At 35.0% G+C, this 27,576-nt stretch overlaps 1 long non-coding RNA gene and 1 other non-coding gene across 2 annotated transcripts; one reads left to right on the top strand and one right to left on the bottom strand.

The window, feature by feature from the left end:
- Positions 1-2,205: 2,205 nt before the first annotated feature.
- On the bottom strand, positions 2,206-2,802 carry LOC107919620 (uncharacterized). Its single transcript, XR_001690399.2, has 2 exons — positions 2,660-2,802; positions 2,206-2,520 (listed from the first exon to the last, which is right to left on the bottom strand). It is a non-coding gene; the product is annotated as an uncharacterized lncRNA (long non-coding RNA).
- A 14,731-nt stretch (positions 2,803-17,533) lies between these two features.
- On the top strand, positions 17,534-17,640 carry LOC121226074 (small nucleolar RNA R71). Its single transcript, XR_005923971.1, has one exon. It is a non-coding gene; the product is annotated as a small nucleolar RNA R71 (small nucleolar RNA).
- Positions 17,641-27,576: the final 9,936 nt, after the last annotated feature.

Raw genomic sequence — 27,576 nt, 5'->3', positions numbered from 1 at the left:
TTCTGATTTGCATGTTAAGCATGCCACTGTATCGATTCATAATTAAATCCTGATTTGCATGTTAAGCATGCCAATCGTAATGAGATCTAATTCGCATGTAAAACATGCCTACTAAAAATTTTGTTTCGCATGCCATATCACATGCATGGGGTTGGGATATGATTGTACGGAGGAAGTTTCTGGTAGTTTAATAATCTACATACGTTGGTGGTTTAACCACAATATCTTACAGTATATCTACAAATTTTGGTGGCTTAACCACAATATTCTATATCTGACGACTTGTCAGCATTATCTTGTGGCTTGTCTATATTATTGGTGTGTTATTGGATGGACAAGTACTAGGGAACTCATTATGGTGTGTACTGGAGATGGGTAGAAAATATTTTCTAAAAAGTTGCACTATTTTTGAAAAAGCATTGCATTGACATCATCTATGCATACTGATAAATATGATTTTGAAATTATATATTTTTATATATGTCTTAATTTCTATTGTTTTGCAAATTGACCTACACTGGGCTTTAAAAGGTCAACCCTTTAATTTTATGATTTTTCAGATAATAATCGAGGTTAGGACATGGGCTCAGCTTTAGGAAGTGGACTCGGATGTTTTTGAATAAGCTATTATACTTTATCATTCGATATTTTGGGTCTATTATTTATTATTTTGAACTATGTCTTGGGACTTTTTATTTGGATTTTTAGTTTTTGGATGATATTGCATGATTGGGTTTTTTGAAACTATCACCTAAGACGGTTTATAAATTTGGTAAGAAAAACTAGATTTTTCAACCTAAACGACCAACTCAACTTAAAGTTGTTATTTCAAAATCAAGACTTCATTTTCGAAATCTCAAAGCTATCTGCTCACTTAATCAATATTTTACAAGACATGTCAAAAATCACAATTTTAAATCAACATGTGAAATTTTAGTTATTTTATTTTCCCCTGCAACACGATGTTTTCTGTAAGTATTTGAAACTCGAGTTTTTCTAAGTTAATATGTTTATGATAAATTCTTTCCAAAAGAAGGTTTATAAACACTACTTGTCTTTTTATAAGGAAATCAAAATGTCGATTTTAAAGTATGACAATTTTTTAAATAAAATAGCTAAATAGTTTTTCACGCCATCAACATGGTTAATGTAATCTTCGAAATTCAACCATAACGTCTAGGTCAGGTTTAAGGGATTACAAAATCCATAAATGAATTCTAGATCTATTCTCCTTAGATCCATTTTGATGTACTTTCAGTCCAATTAGTCGCATCTATGCCTCTATCTTCTAGAAGTCATCCGCTTCGATGTCCAAGACAAAACATCTCCCTAACTAGACTTGATAGACGACATATTAGTATTTCAAGTGGTTTGCTCATTTCTGATTAGACTAAAGACATGTTTAGGTTCGTCTATAAGAGAAGTTGTATTTTTGTATTACGAAGTGACAACGTAATATCATGTAGTAATAGTTAAACATTAGACAACCAATGAGTATTATTTGCTTCTATTATGCTTTACATGCAACAACTATGTGAAGATAATGTACAAAGTATTAATGTAATTCATGAATAATTTTATTAACCAATCTATTCGAAAAAAGTACAAGTTTACATAGATGAAAATACTAACACCTTTAAGTTTTTAATATTAACCAATCAAATTGCGCAACATGTATTAAAAACGAAAAAATATTGTGTGACATGTATTAAAAAATTATAAAATGAGTTTTTTATTATATATTTTCTTAAAGTAAAAGAATAAGTTAAGGATGGGAAAAATCTAAGAATGGTGTGGGATTGGGAGAGGAGAAAAGGTTGGCGGGTGAAGGGGGAAACTTGAGAATGGTCAATGGACTAGAGAGGGGAAGAAAAAATTAAGAAATAAATTAAAAGTTTTAATTCAATTTAATTAATAAATTTAAAAACAATTTAAATTAAATATTTTTCAATACATGTGTAAAAATCTTGCAATGGAAGTATTGTGCACGCTCAACAAGATAATGAGGGAATAATTTGCGGAACCAAGAATTTCATCTATACCGCTTACAAGTTGATCTCAATATATATTGTGCCTCTGTGGATGTGTGGAGCACAAATCGAAGAACACCAATTGCAAAATTTGAGGGTCAATTTTTTTATTTAATCCTTATAAAAATATAAAAATTTATATATTGCAATCTTAATACTTTTATCTCAAGAGAAAGAGCAAAAAACGTAAAACATTACTTTATTTCATGGCATTTATTAGAGAAAGTTGCATACTCCTTTTTTTGTTAATCTTAGCAGCTGCAGCGACCATTAACACATCTATGGATACTGGATTTAGGACCACATTTGTTGAGGCAATCAAAGTTATTGAAACAAGTAATTGTTTTGATTTGGAAAGTTGTGCATTGGCATTGCCTATTGATGCAATGTGCGGTTCCCCCTTGACACTCAATTGCTTTGCAATCATCTTCACTGCTGCATGGCAAATGTATTTGCCCTCTAGTCCTTGGTACCATTGAAAACATCACCGCTGCAAAAATATTTATATTACGACTACAGTTCAATTTTACTGAAGATAGGAGGTTGGCTTGAACAAATAGCATGAATTGAATAACTATAATTTAACCATTGATTAGTTAATATTGAATAAGAGTAAGATAAGAACTTACATGATACAGTTAGCAAAAGAATGAGAAATTTAATATTCGAAGGACCAGATTTTTCCATAATATTCTGGGGGGTTTTTTATTTAAGAGAAATTAAACTGTAATGAATTGAAAGGTGGGTGTAAACAAGGTTATTTAAAGGTGAGGTTTTCAGTGTATTATATGATTTGCTGTATTTTCCTTATAAAGCTTATGTATATTTCTTGATATGGAAATATATCCAAATAAAATCATTATTTCTACCTTAATAAAGTAAATAAAATCTTTATTTCTAGCATTCCTTTTATTGTCACGTTTTTACCATATATATATATACACTAGTTTTTTCTTGTGTAATGTACATGTTAATTCAAAGAATTAAATAAAATATATCGAATAATTTTAATTTTTACAAAATATGATAAAGAAATGTATACTTAATATTTCACAAATAAAATATTCTACAATTAATTGAAATATTTTCAACAGCTCTGTGTAATTAGTCACGTATGTTTTTTTTCTAGCATCACATATTTATGGTGGATTAATATTATAATAGCAAAATATTTAAATTTTTTTTATGATTGATATATTTTATTCATTATTTGTTTTTAATAATAGGTCTTGTAATATCCTCAAACCTCTTTAATTGTAAACAGTATAAATTCCGATAGAATATGAAATAGAAAAAAGAATTATTAGTGTTAAGTAAAGAAAATAGTTAGGTTTAAGAGAAACTTGGGAAAAGTGTAACATTGTGAAATATTAATTCAAGACATTGATTAAATTTTAAAGAGGTAAAAAGTATTGGGGCCAAAAGTGAAATTAAGCAAAACTTGAGGGGTTGAAGTGTAAATTCAAAAAAGTTAAAGGACTAAAAGCGTAAAAATGCTAAAAATAGAAAGAACCAAAATGTAAAATACATTAGTAAGTAGGGACTAAATTGTGATTTTACTAGATTAAGTGATACTCAAGGAAGGAATTGTAATGAAAGTTGAGGGGCAAAATGGTATTTTAATTTAGATAATTATCATGTATTATCATCAAATTCCCATACGAACTCATTGAAAGCATATTGTAGTTCATCAAAAGAAAATGAATTTAAATAACGTGAATTAGAAGATACATCTTGCTCTTCAAAAGCCATGAAACACGTCACCTTTGGAATTGAGGGGTGACTTTCACTTAATTGTTCATCTTTGATTTATTTGCCACTAGTTGAGTTTTCTTTCTCACAAGGCTTCTTAACCTCCCTTTCATTGTTCTTGTTTCCATAGATTACCTCTAGTTTATCCCATATTTCCTTTGTACTTCCACATGAGAAATGTAACACCCAGATTTTTAATAACCTGAAGTTAAGAATAAATAAAGGACTAAATTGAAAAAGACTAGAAGTTGGCAGAATATATTGGAAGAAACAAGAAAGCTAAAAACCAAATTGGACATTGTTGAAATCCAATTCTGGGTCGGTTAGGATAGAACCAGCCGGTTCCTTAGTGGGATACATAATAATTAGAATTGGACGGTACTCATAAGGTTGGTAATAGCGGGAAGGGATATAAATAGCAGGAGATGGCTTCCCATGGATGATTTTCTTCCTAGTTCTGATTCATTTCTCTCGTTCTTCATCTTCTTTGGTAGCTCGAAAAAGTAGTAGTGATGGAAGGTTTGACATGGAGCAGACTTCATAAGTATGAACTTGGAAAAGTAGGGAAACCAGGAAGAGGGTAAGGTTTTTAACACTTTTATGTATGTAAGTTAAAACTAAGAACATCATAACTATTTTGAGGGTTCTACATGTTTCTGTAAAATGAGTTTAAGTTAAGCATATGGAGCATAACCCATGGTTTTTGGTTGGAATGCTTAGTTGTTTGACCACCTCCGGACATACTAAAGTCCAGAGTGTGAATACTGCAATAAAATATTGAAAGACAATGCGGTATCTGCAAGTATACGAATCGAGTTGTAATATAGTTTTACAACGAAGTAGGTGAGTACACCGAGGATCGTACCTAAGGGAGGTGAGTACACCGAGGATCAATTCTAACCTAAACACTAAAAGATTGAATTAATACTTTTAAATTAGTTATAGTACGAAAAATATGAAATAAACGATTTTTAAGGTTTTATAATAATAGTAACAAAAACAAAATAACATAAAAAGATAAAATTCAAGAGATTAAAAAAGGGAAAATAAATCAAATTTGATTTTGGGTGATTAGCTCGCTTCGGTAATCTCCATCAACTGTCATTTCGGGTTCCTCATCAATCAACTAATTGCTACCATAGCAAGATCTTCCACTAACATTTAAGTCAGTAATAACTACTTATCTTTCGACCTCATAGTTCAGACTGGCTTAGGGTTAAGGTGCTAATAGATGGGAAATATTAATTTTGGGTTAATTCCAACCTTGATGACTTCCTAGGGTTGTTAGTCCTAGGGTTTGTTTGATATTCTTCATGGCTTCCATAGACAATATAAAATCGTACAAAATAGTTAACAGATCATAACTCAACTCGCTAATCTCCCATAGAGGGATAAGTTCCTCATGCCTTCCATAGATAATATATAATCGATGTAAAGAGAAAGCATGCTAGTTAAATTGACAATATAGAGTAAATCAAAGAGCTTGATTATATTGAAATTAAGCACGAATCCATAGAGTTTGAATGCTTCCACAATTCAGATCTCTTGAAATCAACAAGAACAATTGAAATAAATCTAGAACCCTAAGAAAGAAAGAAAGCTAAACTAAATTTACAAGAAAGAATCTAGGCTAAAGGAACGATGTCCATAACAAGTGACAAATGAGCCTATTTATAGCTTACAAGTGGCCGTCCTCCTTAACCCTAGGTTAGCTTATTTTTCCGAGCTTAAAGTTTGATTGTGTAGACCAAAACGTCTTTGCTCCGTGTGTTGTTTCCATCATAGAGTCGATGTCGTGACACCCTCAGTCTGTGTCGCGAAATCAAAGGTAGTCTTGAGTTTTCTCCATTCTGCTCCCTATGTTATGATATCGAGTCATCCGTGTTGCAACATAGCGGCCAATATCAGTTTAGTGCACCTTCTAATGGTCTCCTACACACTCACAAAGTGCGTTAGCTCACCTTTAGGCCTCATTCGGCCTTTAAGGTCAATAAAGTACTCAATTTTCACATTTTATTGAATGTAAATAAAACTATGAAAACTTAACTAAAACATAACAAAAATGCTTGTATTCAAGCTCCTTAAATGTGAAAACTAGTTTAATTTACTAAACTAATTTACAAAAGATCAAACTCCTCACACTTAAGTCATTGCTTGTCCTCAAGCAACACAAGAAGAAACAATAAATAAAAGTGACAACCCTTGAGCAAATATCATCCAGGTATTGACTTCGGAGCATATGACTTAGGCATTTTATGCTTACTAATAACTTTAACATGATGAGTAATTGACTTACCACTTTTGATCACAAACATATAAGTTCAGTATGTTACAAAATATACAAGTATTAAGGGTCTCACCTATAGGGATCCATCAATAAATTATACAAGTACTTTGATTATCTAAGAAGAATACAAATAGTCATTTATGCATATGTTTACTATGATGTCCATTCGTGTATAAGGATATTTAGGTCACATAGGACTTTTCGGCTTGTAACGTTTTGAGGCTTAGGACAGGTATGGAGTTCAAAGATAGAAAGCATCAAGAGGGTTACAAATATGAAAATATTTTGACACAATGCATCGATCCGTAATCTACCCCTCTTATTGACCCTTACTCATCGCCTTATTTCTCCTTCTCTTACCTTCCTTGTCTCTCCATATATAGTATGTCGTAGTATGACATAGTAACTACAGCTAGCCTTACAAGTTTTTGTGCACTAATGAATGAGTTTTTCTTTCATTTGTGACTGTGTAACTTTTCTCTTTTTCAATACATCTCACTCATGAATGCCTTTTCGTTGGTTTAGGACATTCTCTACTCATACTAATTTTCTTTTATGATTTTTCTTTTTGTTTCTCACTTTAGGCTAACTTATAGTTCATATATCAGACCAATCTTTCCTATTTCACTCTATTTTTACAAACTCTATTGTGATGTACTACTTAACCCTCAATACGTACGTCCAAAAGTCTATAGTCGTGAGATGTAGGACTAAAGAAAAATGACAAATACAAATTAACATTATCAGGCTTGGGATCTGTAATAAGGTTCATCATGAAGTGTCAACAAGCTCAAAAATTGGTACTAAAGGGGAAGTACAAATAGGTCAGCTTTTTGGCTCTAGATGTGTTTCAAACAATGCCATAGGTCATCCTTAAATTTCTCAACATTGACAAACTTAATCAACCAAACAAATACAAATTCAACTATTTATCCTTTGTACTAGCCTGCTCGTTTCCTTGTATTTTCTATATCACTTGGTATAGTTGATTGCTTAACGCCTATCTATAGTGTAAACATATAGAACTTTAGTAGTCTGATAAAAAAAAGTTAAAATCCCCTACCATCATGCCAATTTTATTTGTAAACACAAGCAACCTATGTACATACAAATCATTTGTATTTCTACAAGCTTAAGCACACCAAGGACAAGAAAAAATAAAAAAATGTAGAAATTTAAAATACACAAATTTTCTATGTTACCTCCCTACACTTTAGTTGACACCTTTTCTTCATTGTGTAGCCCATAAATAGATAAGGAAATATGTTACCCGATTGATCATGATCGCTCCAACCACTAATGGTGGGTGCTCCCTCCTTTGATCGTGTTAAGCTTAAATTATTTGTGTCTCCTTCATGTTGGGTTCCTACATAGAAATTTAAACAAAATGCAATAATAAAGAAAAAAAACTATTATGATTCCTACTCCTACAAGGTTAAAATTAAGAGTATCCAAAAATAAATACAAGTTTTCCCAAAAATAAAAATGTTCAATCATCCTCTTCAAAATCCATCTTCTCACTTCCTTCATCCTCCTCGCTATCTTGCCCCTCTTCTTCTTGTTCCATATTTGCTGGCCCAAACATGTGCAGTGTATAATTAAGGACACGGATGTTGTTTTGCCTAGCAAATTCTTGAAAAATTGGTCCTGATTCTTGCATCCACTGAATCATCTAGTCTAGCTTTGGAAGACTACTCTCACCAACTTCTTGCTAAGCTTGTGTCAACCTCTGGGATGAAGCTAGTGTAGCTATCGCTTCTTACTGTCACTTGTTCCAATCATTTATATGTTTGGCTCGCACCTCAATGTATTGTTGGAATAAGGTGTCCTGGATTATACTTCTAGAAGGTTTCAGCGGCTGCTCAGTGGATGCCATAGGTACGCCCACCTTTTTGCATAAGGCTATCACCAAATAGGGAAAACAAACTCCTACATTTTGGACACTAATGCATCTCTTCATGTTTTGGTAGATCTGTTTACCGATGTAGACTTGTTTTTTCAGCAAAATAGCATAGCGTAAAACTGCTCTAAAAATATTAATGTTAAAAACATTTAAAGTAGGTACTATTCGTGTGCACAAAAATTGAATCCATATCTTAGCTTTAGGAAACATAATTTCTTGATGAAAAGAGATTGGAATATTGGTACCTACGCGATATTTCCATTCACCCTTCCTTTCAGTCAAAAAGTTTATAATACTATCCATATCTATATCTTGAAAATATTCTAAATCAATTTCATCAATAAAATCATTCTCATAGTATGGAGCATTATAAAAGTCGCAAATAATACGAGGGGTTACTCGTACTTCTTTCCCCGCACAAGTACCATATCCCACATATAACCTTCAGTATTTCTAGACTCTTTGTCCCGTAAAGACGCATAAAACTCCTGAACAATAGAAACCACAGCATTCTCTTTTGGCATCGTCCAAAAACGTTCCCACCTATGATATCTTACTAAATTCCATATTTCCTTACATAGGATCATCAATGGATCAAATCCCTTTTTTTGGATAAAGGTTTTTCGTTGTAGTTCAGTAAAATATTTTCCAATATTCAGGTTTGTGAAATTAGGGGGTTTGGACCCATCGATGGTTTAGGTTCATTGGTTCCTTTAAATTTTCTAGGAGTCACGTTTAAACAAAAAACCAAATAAAGCAATATCCAATAAAACAATAAAAAGTTTGAGTTAGGAACAGTTAACCTCAAAGAAATCTTGAAGTCATTGTCGTTCTCGTTGGTAAATGGTTCTTTAATGTGCTCCCTTCGTTTGTTACACCGAAAGATCTTGAATGATAAGGGATTCTTACTAGTTGCAAGAAGGATCTTGGATTTAGGATTTTATGGTTTGAGAAGTTTTGGGAGATTTGATAGGATTAAGAGGTTAAGGGGATGTTAAGTATGTTTATAAGGGGTGTTAGGGTTAAGAATAGGTGTTTTAAATGGTAAGAGTCAGCTAAAACTAAGTTTTAGCCGCTGGGTTGCGCAACTGGGTTGGCTAATGTAACGTTGGGGTTTGTGTAAGTGTACATAGTCGTTATCAAGTAATAAGTAAGTATCGAGTTATCATTTCCACAGGGATTGTATTTGTGCTCAGTCACTTAATTTGTAAAATTATATTAACAATTTGGTAAATAAAAACACAACATAGTTAAGAAGTGGTGATTAAAATATATTAAACTAAATGCAATGATCCCTAATACAAATTATCCTAAGTATGCAAACTATATGGATGAAAAAGATTTTAGTAAAATTTAACACAATTTGCAACAATTATAAAACAAATAAACTAGGACAATTACTTTAATTAAACTCAATTTATTATCAACATGCTTAATAACATTCGGAAAAACATTCCATGGCAACTCGATCTTTCGTGAGCTTGGAAACCACATTAGGTCCTTCCGGAATCCTTTACTTAGTAAATACGCATTTTACTAATCCTTATTTACTAAGGGTTTCTTAGCATTCGTGTACGGTAATAGGGACGTGTTAGGTTTGAAACAATTTAATCACACAAATCTAAAAACTATGCAGATAGTAGAGCTTGGTTAGAGTTGTTACGCAACCTACAATTTAATCGGGTTAGGATCTAAATTGAGCATGCACATTTCAATTATGCGTCCATTAGCCATTGTTTGGTTAGGATCGTTCAGCTAATTCAGGTGCATTTCAATCACGTATGAACAAAATACAGACTTGATTTTAATTGAAAACATGATCGATTCAAGCACAAACATGATAAGCATGAATCAAATAAATATTATTTAATCAAAATAATCATCCTAGCTTACATTTTGTAAACAAAAACAAAGAAAACATAGCAAAAATCTTTATATTAAATTAAAGAAAAGAAAGATTAAACCCAATTTAGAGTTGTTGTCACCCAAGACTCTGACTGACAAGGCTCATTCGCTTCTTTACTTTGCTCCTTTGCTGATGGCTGTCCAAGGTGGTCGACCAAAGGTTCTTTAAGAGTCTTAATTGCTAAAATCCTTATGCAAGGATGATGAAGGGGAAAGATAGCTAAAAGAGTTGAGAGAATGATGAATGAGTGAGAGATGATGGGATGAGGGATGATTGAAAAAGTGAGAAATGAACTCTTATTTATAGGTAAGGCAAGTGAACTAGTTTGCTAAAAATAATAGTGTCCATCCTTTGAAACTTTCTTCAAGAGTGGCCGACCATGAATTAAGGAAATGTGGCTGATTTTTCCTTGATTTTTGGTCAATTTGAGTGCCACAACAACTCAAGACTAAGACTCGGTCATCAGCAAATCTTCGGGAAAATGGTTTATGACATCAGGACTAAGACTTGGTCATTAGCAACTCTTCAAGGACTTTGTACAATTAAACCAAAAAATGGTTTATGACATCCATGTGCAGTCAAAAATTAGGTTGACTTGGTCCCCAATTTGGACGGTTTAGCAATTAGAAGAAAACTCTCAAACCTGTCCAAAAATAGTAGATAGTTTAGAGGACCAAATAATATAATTTAACCACTTTAATTAATCAATTTACTTAATTAAAACTCAATTTATTAATGAATTATTAAAAATGAATTATTAAATATAACTTTATATTTCATTATTTAATTTAATTATGCATGGCCCACTTTATAGCTTAAAAATATAATATGCTCAAATTAATATAAAATAAGCCATTTCATGGATGAAAACTATATAATAAAGTATAAAATCACATTCTAATTTCATATTTTCACATATTTCATTAATTTATTAAACAATTACTTGGTTTTAAGAACAAATTTAAGTAAAAAGGTTATCAATTATATAGGAAAAATCCTATATATTTTTCAGGTTACATACTCCCAAACTTAAATCATTGCCCGTCCCGAGTAATATTCATGCACAGCATAAGATCTTACTAAGGAAAATTTTGCTAAGAGTGTAAGTAGCATCAATCTTTGTCTCATAATCATGCATCAATAAATTTATGCTCATAGACCTTCTTTATTAACAAGTAACTCATATACAAACATTTTGAAAATTTTATTCTAAGTTTCAAGATTTGTCAACATGAATCATAGTTTGCATGTATGTCACAGCCATAGATAATATTCTTCATTCAACATAATTTCTCATCAATCAAGCAAAACAATCATAAGGCTTATTTATGATCTTCATATGTTGAACTTAATACCTCCTCTCCACTAATGTAGATGACATAATCATCAAATCAATAGGTCTTTTATAAGGTTGTAATAGGGCAAGGTTAAAGGTGGGATTTTAAGAGATGAGACATTTCGATTTCAAAATCTTAACCTTTAACTTGTCTTGAACTTCTCGAAATTCAAACTTTTTCTTCAAGTGAACCTGTGGAACTCCCCTAAACTTATTTTGAACTATACTCATACTTTTTCTTTTTGGGGACTGAGCAAATTTTTCTTCACTCTTTCTTTGTCTTTTTATTAAGCATGAGCACATACATCTTTATGAAAATTTCCTCAAATGTTGATTCCCAAGACAACTTTAGTTAAGATAGGTGCAAAAAATTAGGATAATTTTAAAATGATGGTACTGGCTTATAATGTAGGTTTATTACAATGAACAAGCCTTTAAGCTCAAAATTATAGTTTCAAGGGTCTAATATCATAAGGTGGGCTTGAAAAGGCTCAAACCATCAAAAGAAAAATGGTGCCTATATCATTTTAGATTTTTATGTTCCCTAGGATTTCACTTCAAGAAAGTTACTAAGTCAATTCTAATGATATAAACTTTCATGCATGTCTAATCTCAATAGAAACTAAGTTTTCATGGAAAACATTACCTAAGACTAAAATCATAAAAATATTCCATTTTTCATGATAACATACAATCACTCAGATAAAACCATCATTCATGCTTACATACAAGTTATCTTATTAAAACGAATTTCTCTAAACATTCATTTATTAAGACATACTTATGAAAGAATGATTTGAAACATACTTGAAAATTTTAAAAATTTGAGCAATCTGCCTTACCCCTTTTAAAGAGAAGCAATGTCCTCATTGCAAGAATAAAGTAATGAATGAAAACTAAACACCAGGTAGGGTTGTAAAGAAAGAGAGGTGAGTCATTAAAACTGCTTAAATACCAATTCTTTCCTAATAACTCAATGCTAGACATGTTCATTCCCATTGCCACATCAATTAATCTTTTTTTTTCTAAGGAAGTATTTATTCATGCTTGCTATGTTTTAATTTGAAAAAATTAAATCCTAATTACTAAAGAAATAAATTCCTAATAACCAAAAAATAATTAAATAAATAACAAGACAAGAATCCCCCCTTTTATTTTTCTGACTTATTCCCCTTGGTTTCCTTAGCTCCATCTTCGCTTCCATCGTCAGTTTCTTCCGTCCATGTCTCAAAGATAGCATTTGGGAGCTCAGGAAAAAAAGTATTAGAGATATTCTTAAAAGTATTTTGAATTGAATCATCTCTAATTTTTTCATATTTCCAATAAGTTTATTGCTGATTGTGCATGAATTTGCACATATCCATCAAAATTGACAACTCTGATTTCCTCGAAGTACTTACAGAAGTCTGCATGGGAGTTGTATATTTAGGTTCAACATTTAGCTTGACTGGTTCTTCTTTTGGCTCAACCCTTGGTTCAGGGTTTTCAGCTCCTTCAGCCGATTGAGGACTATTTGGTTCCTTATCAGATTCTTCTTCTTCAGTACCTGTAACTGAATCAGCTTCAGTTTCTGTTTTATTTGTTGACTCTTCGGTTTTTGGCTCAGTTGGTTCCTCTTGCTCGCCTTGGTTCAACTCATGCACTCTTTCTACTAATCTTTCAAGATCATGACTTGTAATACACCCTTGGACATACTGCCCCTTCAGATTTGTTTGTGTTTTAACACGAGCCCTTAAGCAAAGTGAAGTGATTAATGATGGGAAATAAACACTTCTTGCCTTCTTTTTATCACAATCATGAATCTCCTTGAGGATAATTTTCCCAACATTAATGGATATTTCCGTCAAAATTGCATAAAAGAAGAGCATCCATTCCATCGAGATGGTGGAACTGTGCACGATAGGCATAAAACTGTAGTGAACAAAATAAAACCATACATTGTTACTGGTTTCAAGTATTCTTTTCGACAAGAATGGCTCCCAAACTTTCTTATAATCCATTGGGATCCCGGATTTGTCACAACATCAATCACTTGTTGAAGAAAATCCCAATTGATATTGTTCATCATTGGGTAGAACTCATTTTCTTCAACATCAGGTAAATTAAACAAATCATTGATGGACTTAGAAGTAAGAGGTACCTTTTTCTTTCGAACGATGACTTCAGTAGCATCTTGCATAGTCAAACTAGCATAGAATTCTCGAACTAGTTCATCATCGGGAAGTGAACGAGCATCACAAAATCATTCCCATTTGAGAGCATTGATTATCTTTCTAATTGGCACAGGAACAACCATCACATCATTGCTCTTCAGATTAAAACCTTTTTCCTACATCATAGGTTGATGCTTGAAAATTGAAACAAATCGCTCTTTCAGTTCTCCATCAACCATAATCGGGTTTTCAGGAGTAGTCTTTGACGATCTAGTTCTTTTGCGAGACATAGTACTTTCTCAAAAATTTGGCAGAGTTTTTGCACAAGAGACAAAAGATAAATCGACAAAGTTGGTATAACTTGCTACGGCAAAAATCCTGCGACAGCAAGGATGGTGCGGCGGTGATCTCTTTGCGACAGCAATAGGAAATTTTAGCAAAAAGAAAGAAATGGACTAGGGTTTCTTTCGATATTTGAGGTTGACAGCACAAAGAAGAGATTTAGTAATTTTTAGGGGGAAGCAAATTGCTTTGAGGGATATGAAAATTAGTAGAATGAAGAGGGGTTTATATAGGGAAAAATTAGGGCAACATGTAGCAAAAATTTAGCTACATTAAAGTTACTTGGGCGGCTAGTACTGGGTGTGACGACAAGGCGTAATTTTTTCCCTCCTTTTTGCTATCTTGGGCCTCAAATTCAGAGTGTATCTTATAAAAAATGATTAGTACTTGGGTCAAATTTCACCCCCTTTATTAACATAAAAATTTAAAATTTAAACTAAACAAAATGAAACTTAAAAATTTTAATTAGAAAATTTCTTATTAACAAATTACATTAAACTAATTCCCAAGAAAGGTTGGAGTGGTCACAGCGGTCCCGCTTAAGTTCCAATGTCCTTAGACAGAATTAATTAAATGTAATAAATTAAAAAAATAAGTTCTAATTATTTAATTATTTACACAATGAGTTTATGAAAAATTAAGGGTTTGTTAAGATGAGGGATGATTCAATTTGCTCAACTTCACCATTCCAGTAGTGTTTGAGACGTTGACCATGAACTTTAAATGTACCTCCATAACTATCGTATAATTCAATAGCTCCGTAAGGATAAACTCGGTAGATGGTATAGGGTCCTTTCCATCGGGATTTCAACTTCCCAGGAAATAACGTCAGCCTTGAATTAAACAACAACACCTTCTGACCTTCTTTAAACTCGCGAAGTTGTATATGAGTATCATGCCATCTCTTTGATCTTTCTTTACACATTTTGGCATTCTCATAGGAAAACAACCTCAGCTCTTCCAACTCATTCAGTTGTAACATCCTTCTCTCAACAGCTTGCTTAATATCAAAATTTAACTACTTCAAAGCCCAGTGAGCTTTATTCTCCAACTCTAATGGCAAATGACATGCCTTTCCAAAGACTAACCAATAAGGAGTCATTCTTAACGGAGTCTTAAATGCTGTTCGATAGGCCCATAATGCATCATCGAGCCTTCGAGACCAAGCTTTTCTACTAGGGCGTACTACCTTTTCAAGGATACCTCTGATTTCACGATTCACTCTTTCAACTTGTCCATTAGACTGGGGGTGATAGACAGTAGCAATCTTGTGCTTCACATCATATTTGTTAAGCAACCACTTAAGCCATTTGTTCACAAAGTGAGAGCCTTCATCACGAATAATAGCTCTTGGTGTCCGAAATCATGTAAACACATGCTTATGTAGGAACCACATGACTACATTAGGATCTAACATCTGATCCGAAAAATGGTCCTTCTGAGTGGCTTTGTTCAACTTTCTGTAATCAATATAGATTCTCCAATCGGTAACAGTTCTCGTTAGAATTAACTCGTTGCGCTCATTTTCAACAATCGTGATTCCACCTTTCTTCGGCACACACTGCACCGAACTTACCCATGAACTATCTGAAATAGGATAAATGATTCCTGCATCTAACCATTTAATTACTTCCATCCTCACAACTTCCTTCATAATAGGATTGAGCCTCCTTTGCCCATCAATTCGAGCTCTTTCACCTTCTTCTAAAATGATTTTATGCATGCAAAAAGAAGGGCTTATACCTCGAATGTCAACTATGGTCCAACCAATTGCTTTCTTAAATTTATTTAAAACGGCAACCAATTGTTCCTCTTGATCTTTCATTAGTTCTGCTGAAATAATCACAGGCAAAGTAGAATAGTCACCTAAATAAACATATTTCAGATGGGAAGGATGTACCTTTAGTTCGAGCGTAGGTTGTTCTTCAATTGACAAATTGGGTTGTACAAATTCTCTGACTTCCAACTCCAACGGTTCAAATCATATGGACTGAATAAAATTTCTCGGATTGGCTTCCATCAAAGCCATGTTTTCTTCACCTTCTCCATCCCCTAAAGGATCAAACTCTAAGGCTTTCTCCAATGGATCTTTTTCAAAATTGCTTTCCATAGAAACCAAGGTTTCTATCTCTTCCATAACTGAACACTCCTCTGCCAGATCGGGAAAATTCATGACTTTAAGAATGTTAAAAGTTATCTGGTCGTCTTGAACTCGCATGGTGAGTTCACCTTTCTACACATCAATTAACGTTCTTCCCATGGCTAGGAAAAGTCTCCCAAGGAAAATTGGCACTTCCTTATCTGCTTCAGAATCTAAGAAAATGAAATCAGCAGGAAAAATAAATTTATCCACTATTACAAAAACATCATCGATCTTTCCTTTGGGATATGCTAAAGATCGATTCGTTAGCTGAAGCGTCACAGTTGTAGGTCTTACTTTACTTATCCCTAACATCTTGAAAATAGACTTAGGCATCAAGTTGATACTCGCTTCTAAGTCACACAAAGCTTTACCACAGTAAGATTCACCAATGTTATAGGGTATAGTAAAGCTTCCTAGGTCTTTCAATTTCGGTGGTAGTTTGTTCTGCAGGAACGCACTGTACTCCTTTGTCAAGGCAACAGTCTCATACTCACTCAGTTGTTTCTTCTTGGACAGTATATCCTTCATAAACTTCATATAATTCGGTATTTTTTTCTAAAGCCTCCACCAATGAAATATTGATGTGTAACTGCTTCAGAACATCCAAAAACTTCTTGAATTGCACCTCATGTTTTGGCTTGTGTTGCTGCAATATTTACGGATATAGAGGTGATGGAACTTTCAGTTGAACTGGACAACTTTTCTGAATAGGTAAATCTGTATCCAAAGAAGATGTTAAAATATCTGAATTCACTAAGTCAAGGTTTACATTGTCAGACTTTGCAGATTTTGATTCCTTTGGTGTAGGAACTTCAACATCTAGTTGACTTCCCTCCTTTTGAACGTGCTCATCTTCGACGTCAAACAACTGGGGTTCTAGATTCTTACCGCTTCGCAATGCCACTACCTTGATATGTTATTTACCCAAATTCCTTAGATGCTCAATATTGCTCGGCAAGGTTCCTTGCGGTCTATTACGTAGTCCGTAGCGAACTGACCCATTTGGTTTTCCAAATTTTTCAGTGTTGTTGCTTGACTTTGGATCAACGCGTCATTCTTTGCCATGTACGCTTTCAACAAGTTCTCCAAACTATTTGATGTCTTAGCTTGAGGTGGTTTTGGAGCTTGCTGATTAAACCCTTGAGATTGGTTAGGTCTTTGCTGTAATAACTTATTGTTTGGTCAATTTCCTTGGTTACTCTAAGAAAAGTTAGGATGATTACGCCATGAATGATTGTAAAAGTTGGACTGGGGTCCTTGTCCACTCCTATTTTGATATTGGTTCCCCACATAGTACACTGACTCGGGATTTGATGGACAATTCTCAAAAGAATGACCTTCCCCACAGTACACACAGGAAACTATTTCAAACAGACTTGGTGGCTGAGCTGCAAAATTATTAGTATTATTAGTGATTAACTATTTTAACATAGAGGAAATAGACGATACCTTAGGTGATAACGAAGTGAGGGAGTCAACTTCATGAACTCCGGCTACACGTGTTCCTAAAACTGTTCGGTTTGTTGGCCATTGATAGTTATTACTCGCGATTCTCTTGATGATCTCATAAGCCTCATTATAATACTTAAACAAAATTGCACCATTCGCGGAAGCATCTACCATCAATCTTGTATGTGCATTGAGACCATTATAGAATGTCTCCAACTGGATACAATAAGGAATCCCATGATAAGGACACTTACGAAGTAACTCCTTGAATCGCTCCCATGCCTCATACAAAGACTCATCTTCCAATTGTTGGAAAGTTGTGATCTTGTTTCTTAACTTAGTGTTCTTGCTAGGTGGGAAATACTTAACCAAAAATCTCTCTGCTAATTCTTGCCATGTAGATATGGAACTTGGTGGCAATGAATTGAGCCATGCTCATGCTCGATCTCGCAATGAGTACGAAAATAACTTCAACCTCAGTGCGTCTTTAGTAAAACCTGATATCTTTAATGAATCACTCACCTCCATAAACAATCGAAGGTGGAGATGTGCATCTTCCGTGTGCATACCACTAAATTGGCCACCCATTTGTAGCATTTGAAACATCATTGGTTTCAATTCAAATTGGATTGCCTCAATATCTTGCCTTCTAATTCCTGGGTTTAACTCACTAAAAAGTGGCACAACATATTGTCTTATGCATCGATCCCTATTATCGGTAATGAGGATAGGATTTCATACATTATTGACTTCATTACCTTAGTCTTGATTCTGATTTTCGAGGTCCATCTCGACTTGTCTTTGAGTTGTTTGTTCATGTCTTCTTTCTCTAAAAGTTCGCTCAATTCCAGGGTCTATAGGGAGCAAATTGATAATTCGATCTATGCTTATAAACACCGGAAAGAAAATAAAAAAATTAAAAAGAATAAGTTAGTAATGTTAGAAAAAAATCAAATTGAAAATAAATAATTTCACGAAAAAAATGACTATGGGAATAGTTGACAATCCCCGACAATGGTGCCAAAAACTTGTAACGCTGGGTTTTGTGCAAGTGTACATAGTCGTTATCAAGTAATAAGTAAGTATCGAGTTATCGTCTCCACAGGGATTGTATTTGTGCTAAGTCACTTAATTTGTAAAATTATATTAACAATTTGGTAAATAAAAACACAGTATAGTTAAGAAGTAGTGATTAAAATATATTAAACTAAATGCAATGATTCCTAATGCAAATTATCCTAAGTATGCAAACTATATGGATGAAAAAGATTTTAGTAAAATTAAACACAATTTGCAACAATTATAACATAAATAAGCTAGGACAATTACTTTAATTAAATTCAATTTATTATCAACATGCTTAATAACATTCGGAAAAACATTACATGGCAACTCGATCTTTCATGAGTTTGGAAACCACATTAGGTCCTTCCGAAATCCTTTACTTAGTAAATACGCATTTTACTTATCCTTATTTACAAAGGGTTTCTTAGCATTTGTGTGAGGTAATAGGGACGTGTTAGGTTTGAAACAATTTAATCACACAAATCTAAAAACTATGCAGATAACAGAGCTTGGTTAGAGTTATTATGCAACCTACAATTCAATCGGGTTAGGATCCATATTGAGCATGCGCATTTCAATTATGCGTCCATTAGCCGTTGTCTGGTTAGGATCGCTCAGCTAATTTAGGTGCATTTCAATCACGTATAAACGAAATACAAACTTGATTTTAATTGAAAACATGATCGATTAAGGCACAAACATTATAAGCATGAATCAAATAAATATTATTTAATCAAAATAATCATCCTAGCTTAAATAAAATTAACCTATCATTGTTGTAAACAAGAACAAAGAACACATAGCAAACATCTTTATATTAAATTAAATAAAAGAAAGATTAAAGCCAATTCAGAGTGGTTGTCACCCAAGACTCTGACTGACGAGGCTCATTCGCTTCTTTGCTTTGCTCCTTTGCTGATGGCTCTCCAAGGTGGCCGACCAACGGTTCATTAAGAGGCTTAATTGCTAAAATCCTTATGCAAGGATGATGAAGGGGAAAGATAGCTAAAAGAGTTGAGAGAATGATGAATGAGTCAGAGATGATGGGATGAGGGATGATTGAAAAAGTGAGAAATGAGCTCTTATTTATAGGTGAGGCAAGGGAGCTAGTTTGCTAAAAATAGGAGTGTTCATCCTTTGAAACTTCCTCCAAGAGTGGTCAGCCATGAATTGAGGAAATCTGGCTGATTTTTCCTTGTGTTTTGGTCAACTTGAGTGCCACAACAACTGAGGACTAAGACTCGGTTATCAGCAAATCTTCGGGAAAATCTCTGATTTCTTTAACTCTTCAAGGACTTTGTATAATGAAACCAAAAAATGGTTTATGACATCCATGTGCAGCCGAAAATTGGGTTGACTTGGTCCCCAATTTGGACGATTATGCAATTAGAAGAAAACTCTTAGACCTATCCAAAAATAGTAGATATAATCAATTTACTTTATTAAAACCCAGTTTATTAATGAAAAATTAAAAATGAATTATTAAATATAACTTTATATTTTATTATTTAATTTAATCATGCATGGCCCACTCTATAGCTTAAAAATATAATATGCTCAAATTAATATAAAATAAGCCATTTTATACATGAAAACTATATAATAAAGTATAAAATCACATTTTAATAATTTATATGTCCTAATTTCCTATTTTTGCATATTTCATTAATTTATTAAATAATTACTTGGTTTTAACAACAAATTTAAGTAAAAAGGTGATGAATTATATAAGAAAAATCCTATATATTTTTTAGCTTACAGTCAACTCTAAAGAAAAATTGTAGCAATGTAATGACACAGGGTTCCATGTTGCGACATCCCTGATAGTGTACTGTTGTCATGACACAAGGGTTCCGTGTCACGATACATCCGTCAGTTTAGTCATCTTGAGGAAACAGTCTACTATGTCGAAATATGCTGATGCCACATCACAACATCGATATGCTTTTCATCAATTTTCATATTCTGCATGTATTGTCGTGACGTAAGGTTGTCGTGTTACGACACTGACTATTTCTGCCCAAATTATCATCTTGAGGATGGTATGGTCTACAATAAACATGTATCAAAAAGTAAGAATCTAAACTGTGGGGTTAGTTAAATATACAATCATTTACAAAAATTTAAGCAATCCAAATAATTTTAAGTTTTACTAACAGATTCATCCAATAGTATTGTCGGCTTACAGACGGAAGATCTTGTCATTCTCATTCTCTCTGTTCGCATAAGAGGAAGTGTGTCCCTTAATCTGGGAACATTAAAAATAGATATTTTTTACACTATTCTCCTAACATTTTTTTTCTTTCCTCTTCACTAAATTGATGGTCACATTTAAATATTTTTGTCTCACCATTGATTTTCATGGTTAACTCATTCTTTTTTAAATAAATGGTAGACCTCAAATTAGCCAAAAAGAGTCTTCCTAATAAGATCAGTATCTCACGATCTTCTTTGGAATCAAGCGCCACAAAATGAAACTTCATATCTTATCTAACACATCTTCTAATACCCTTTTTGGATGTACTAACACCTATCCGCCAACTATAATGTTATCTAAATAGTTTTAAGATCCCCTAACCCAAATTTTTCAAAAATTGATGGAGAATCAAATTAATATTAGCGCTTAAATCACATAGAGCTCTATTAAAATGAATACTCCTTATCTCTATGGGTGTAGTAAAACTTTCGGGTCTTTAAATTTCTGAGGTACCTATCTTGAAATAATCACGCTACAGGAAGCATTTAAATTAACATGTTCTATTACCTTAATTTTCTTACGCCTATCCATTATCTCCTTTAAAAACTTAGAGTACTTGGGAACCTTTTCAATAAAATAAATTAAAGGTAGGATAACATTTAATGTTTTAAACATGTTTAGGAAACTTACAAATTCATACTCATCCCGCTTTTATTTTTCCTCTACTCTTGAAGGGAATGAGATTTTTGCATTGACAGAATCTTTAGTTATTTCATTCTCTGTCTCTGCTTCCTATGTGATTACTTCCTTTGATTCGGGCTCCTATTATGGTTCTACGAATACCTCTTGAGTATCATCATTATTCTCCACAATTGTCTCTCGAATAGTAACTTCTGGGCTACTTAGTACTTTGCTCGATCGGAGCGCAATTACTTTCACGTACTCCTTACCTTCTCTTCATGGATTATCTTCCATGTTGCTGGGAATACCTATGGCAATTTTTCTTTTGATATCACCCATCGTGCTCATTTATGAGCTCATTTTATCATTGAGTTTATTTCATGTTTTTGCTGAATTGGTGCACTCAGACTACACCTGCTTGGCATCCGTTCTCATTGACTGCATCTCTCCTGTAATTATATCCAGACGTTGACCACATGCAATATTGTGACAACCCAAATTAGACCCTGGTCGGAATGTGGTTTCGAGACCACATTACCGAGCCAAAAATTTATTTTCGTGTTTTAATTGCATAAATTGTTGTGTGACAGTGAATATATGAGAAATTAAATGCTTAATATTAGCATTAGGATTGTGAATTAATTCAAAAAGGACCTAGTTGACGAAGTTAGAAAAGATGATAGATGAATTATAAGGAGTAATTAATAATAGGGTGAGGAAGCATGGCTTTGCATGTCAAATTGCCCATAAAATTCATGGTGGCCGGCCAAGGAGTGATGATGCTCCACTCATTCTAATTTAATATGTTTTCTTTTGGTGAACAAATGATGGGGATAATAATAGAAAAGGGAACAAAAAAATGGGTGTCATACTTGCCATCTCCTAGCCGAAAAACCAAGAAAAAGAAGGGGAGAAAAAAAACTTGGAAAGAATTCGGCCATTGCTTGTGCCTAGGAGGAGTGTTTGATGTTGTGGCATGAAAAATGAGGGAGTTTGAATGTTTAATAAGGAGGGAAGAAGGAGTGTTCATGTTTTCTTTCTTTTGCAATTGTTCTAACTAGAGGAAGAAGAGGAAGCAAGATTCGGCCAAGGTGGTCCTTTAAGTGGATTAAGGTATGTTAATGCTCTATCATTGAAAATCTTTGTATATTTGGAGTGGCCATCAAGTATAGAAGCTAGCTCATGGCAAATGTTTTTTTTTTTGTAAAGTTAAGAAGATGACATTCGGCCATGGATGGTTGTATTTCTTTGATGTCGTTTTTGATGCTTTAGGGTATTGAGGGTTGATTATAGATGAGGTGAGTTTCTTGATTTAAAATTTGATGGATGTTAAGCTAGTTAGGCAACCAAAGGTTCAATATTTTTGTTATGTGGTTATATGTGCATTTCGGCCATGGTCTTTGTTTGAATTTGAGATTTGTAATGTGATTTTCCTAAATTGTCTATGAATTTTTGGTTGTTGATTTCATGGTAATGGTATATTGAATCCATGACTTGAATCCATGAAAATTTAGTAAGGTTGCATTCGGCAACTTGCTTGGAATTAAAAATTGATGTCTAAGCTTAGGTGATTTCGATGATGATATATATATATTAATAAGTATGTTTAGTTGATTCGGCTTTGGTAGTTGCATGAGGTTATTAGCCGAATATACTAACATACATATACATGTGAAATTGGATTGTAAATATTTAGCAAGGTGGTTAAACTAGTTAAATTATTGATTTGGCTCAAGGAGTTAAAGGAGGTGAATCGAGCAAAGGCAAAGAAAAGGTTATCGAGTAGCCGAGTTGGAACCGTCTTACCCAACACGAGGTAAGTCATTAAGCATGTAGTTGGTATTATTTCAATGGTCATAATGTTATGGATTGATGCTGAATGGAATGAATAAATATACATATATATATATATGCATGTACGTATGTGATGATGAAATTGTTGAATGAAAGAAAAGAGGTAAGATGTACTGAGTTGTTGATCTCGGCACTAAACGTGCGGGATAACCATTTATGACCATGAGATTGGCGCTAAGTGCGCGGGATTAAATTGTACAGCACTAAGTGTGCGGTTTGACTATGTTGCACTAAGTGTGCGAAATGAATATGATGCACTAAGTGTGCGAATTGACCATGCGGCACTAAGTGTGCGAGTTTGACTATGTAGCACTAAGTGTGCGATTTGATTACGTAGCACTAAGTGTGCGAGTTGATTATATAGCACTGAGTGTGCGGGCTCAATATACATTCGTGAATCATTATGGACACTATGTGTGCGACACTATTGAGTCGATCGCGGACAGCGGATGGGGTAAGTGTCTTGAGTACATGGCTAATATGTGCTATGCTTATACTTGGTGTTGAGCTCGGTAAGTTGAACCTATGTGACAACTATACTTGAAGTCACGTACATAAAATTTATCGTAGGATGGGTGAAAGGCCGTTTTGTTGTTTGATTGTAACGAAAATAAATTGATTTATGGAAATGCTTCAATGTCCTATTGATGAGTATATGGATTGTGAATGCATGAATTGATATGAAATTGAATCGATAGGTTGGAGGAACTATGGTATGGTTCGGTATGGATGGAGTAAATTGTCTCGTTCCATTCTGTTTCCTCTTGTGATAATGTTATTGATGGATGGTAGTGCATTGCTTATGACTTACTGAGTTATAAACTCACTCGGTGTTTCCTTGTCACCCATTATAGGTTGCTTGGACTCATCTATTTTTGCGGGGTCAGGCCGTCATCGAAGTCATCACACAGGATAGCAAGTTTTGGTACTTTCTTCTTAGTTGGCTTAGAAGAACATTTTGGCATGTATAAGCTATTACGTTGTGTTTGAATTTTGGCATGTAAACTTTAAGCCATGCGAAAATGGCACGAATGTTCGATTGAGTTGGATCAAGGGTAGGCATGAGATGGACCTAGTCACTTTCGTAACAGATGCTGGCAGCAGCAGTGTCATGAGATTGAAAAATCACTAAAAATAGTAGGAGTGGAATTAATTGATGAATAAATTACGTAATCGAAGCTCGATGAGTCTGCTTTCATGAGGAAGTAACGAAAAGATCATATGGGCAGTATATTAAGAGATAATCAGATTATAGTGGGACAGGGCCAGAACGGTTTCTGGATTCCCTCCTCCAACTTTGGAAATTCATTATAAATTAACCAGAGATAATTAGGGGTCGTACCATATATGTACAGATTCCTCTCTGAGTCTAGTTTTCATAGAAACAAACGGCATCAGTATTGAAGCCCCGTGCAGGGAGATATCCAAGTCGTAATGGGCAAAGGGCAGTGTAGTCGACCCCTGCAACTTGGGAGAATTTGACTAATAAACTGTACTAATTGGCCCGACCAAAAATTCTAGAAAAAATTACATAGATGGGCACATGAGTCTAGTTTCTGGGAAAAATTACGGAACTGATTTTCGAGTTACGAAACTCAAGATATGATTTTTAAAACGACTAGTACACAGATTGGGCAGTGTCTGGAAAATAAATTTTATAAGGGGTTAAAGTCAGTTAACACCTCGTGCTCGACTCCGGTGTCGGTTTCGGGTTCGGGGTGTTACATTTGATTGGTATCAGAGCTATGGTTTAGTCGGTTCTAGGACTACCATAGCACGTATGAGTCTAGCTATACATGCCATAATGTTAATGTTTAAAAGGGTGATGACTTCTGACGGTTGAAATGTTTTTGTTTTGATTAGTAAATGGATCCCGGTGAAGAAAGGACCCTAGCGGATGACGTTGAGAGCGTAGCGGCTGCTCCTGCACAAGGGACGCCGCCTGTTGAACCTCAGTCATCTGCGAATAATCAAGGTGAGGGGGCTAAACAAGCCTTCTTTACCATGATGAATGAGTGGGTCGCGCAATATGCCCGAACCAACCCGGCTGTCCAACAATTCCCAAATTTGAATAATCCACCCCAAGAGCCTGTAATGCCATCAGTCGCTGATCCTGTGAGGCTGAGTAAGCCACCTGTAGACTTGATTAGGAAGCGTGGGGCCGAGGAGTTCAAGGCCATAGTAACTGATGATGCCGAAAGGGCCGAGTTCTGGCTTGATAACACCATTCGGGTGTTCGATGAATTGTCATGCACACCCGATGAATGTCTAAAATGTGCTGTATCTTTTTTTCGAGACTCAGCCTACTATTAGTGGAGAACCTTGATTTCCATAGTCCCGAACGAGCGAGTAACTTGGGACTTCTTTCAAACGGAATTCCGGAAGAAATTTATTAGCCAACGGTTCATTGATCAGAAGCGTAAGGAGTTCTTGGAACTCAAGCAAGGCCGTATGACTGTATCTGAATACGAATATGAATTCGTAAGACTCAGTAGGTATGCCCGGGAGTGTGTAGCTGATGAGGTTGCTATGTGCAAAAGATTCGAGGAAGGATTGAATGAAGATTTAAAGCTACTAATGGGTATTTTGGAAATAAAAGAATTCGTAACACTAGTCGAACGAGCCTGCAAGGCGGAAGAACTTGGAAAGGAGAAGAGGAAGGCTGAATTTGAAGCTAGAGATTATCGTAAAAGATCGACGGGTAAAGCTCCGTTCTCAGCTGTAAAGAAGTTCCGGGAGGACATTAATAAGTCGAGGGCGACTGCGGGAATTTCCATCAGGGCAAGACCATCGATGGGCTCCCGAGCTACTTCGGTAGCTAGTGTAGGCAATAATCGTCACGAGAAATCTGAATGTCCCCAATGTGGAAGACGACACCTAGGTGAATGTTGGGGCAAGTCTACTAGCAGGGCCTGTTAGGGATGCGGTTCGAAGGACCACTTCATTAGAGATTGCACGGAGCTGGATGAGAAGAATAAGATTCAAGGTGCAAGACCTAGTGGAGTGACATCTAGAGGTAGACCACCGAGAATTTTAGGAGGCAGGGGTGGTAGTCAGAGGGGGGCCTCTGATACGGCCGATCGAGCCGAGAACCGTACTCCTGCTAGAACATATGCCATTCGCGCACAAGAGGAGGCATCCTCCCCCGACGTCATCACTGGTACCTTCACTCTCTTTGATACTAATGTGATTGCATTAATTGACCCTGGTTCTACTCATTCATATGTATGCGAAACCTTAGCAACCAGTAAGACTCTACCTGTTGAGTCTACTGAGCTCGTAATTCGAGTATCAAACCCTTTGGGTCAATGCGTACTTGTTGATAAAGTGTGTAAGAGATACCCTCTAATAATCCGAGAATCCTGTTTTCCGGCCGATTTGATGCTTTTGCCGTTCGACGAGTTTGATGTTATTCTTGGTTTGGATTGGTTAACCGCGCATGATGCGGTTGTGAATTGCAAAAGCAAGACTATCGATTTGAGGTGCGCAAATAACGAAATAATCCGAGTTGAGTCTGCGGACTTAAGGGGGTTGCCAGTTGTAATATCAGCAATGTTGGCCCAGAAATATGTAAGGAAAGGGTGCGAAGCATACCTCGCGTATGTACTTGATGACAAGGAGTTAGAAAAGAAACCCGAATCGGTGCCGGTGGTTTGTGAATACCCGGATGTTTTTCCTGAAGAGTTACCGGGTTTGCCACCTGTTCGGGAAGTAGAGTTTGGTATTGAGCTTGTACCTGGAACTACGCCAATTTCGATTGCTCCGTATCGTATGGCACTAACTGAGTTAAAAGAGTTGAAAGCTCAGTTGCAAGAATTGACGGATAGAGGTTTTGCTCGACCGAGTTTCTCACCTTCGGGTGCACCAGTATTGTTCGTGAAAAAGAAGGACGGAACCATGAGGTTGTGCATTGACTATCGTCAACTGAATAAAGTGACGATAAAGAATAAGTATCCGTTACCGCGTATTGATGATCTGTTCGATCAATTAAAGGGAGCATCGGTGTTTTCAAAGATAGATTTGAGATCGGGTTATTATCAGTTGCGGATTCGAGATTCGGATGTACCCAAAACTGCTTTCAGAACGAGGTACGGTCACTACGAGTTCTTAGTGATGCCGTTTGGGCTCACTAATGCCCCTGTGGTGTTTATGGATTTGATGAATCGGATCTTTAGGCCGTATTTGGATCGGTTCGTAGTTGTGTTTATTGATGACATCTTGGTCTATTCAAGAGATGAGACCGAACATGCTGAGCATCTGAGGCTAGTGTTGCAAATTTTGCGGGATAAGCAGTTATATGCTAAGTTCAGTAAGTGTGAGTTCTGGTTAAGAGAGGTTAGCTTCTTGGGTCATGTGGTATCCGCATCGGGTATTCGAGTTGACCCGAGCAAAATTTCAGCCATACTTAACTGGAAGCCTCCGAGAAATGTTACCGAAGTCCGGAGCTTTCTAGGGCTCGCCGGCTATTACCGACGATT

The sequence above is a fragment of the Gossypium hirsutum genome, chromosome D13 (assembly GCF_007990345.1).
Source record: "Gossypium hirsutum isolate 1008001.06 chromosome D13, Gossypium_hirsutum_v2.1, whole genome shotgun sequence".
In the NCBI taxonomy this organism is placed as follows: Eukaryota; Viridiplantae; Streptophyta; class Magnoliopsida; order Malvales; family Malvaceae; genus Gossypium; species Gossypium hirsutum.
Note: the sequence above shows the minus strand (reverse complement) of the source record. Positions and strands in the feature narration are given on the sequence as shown.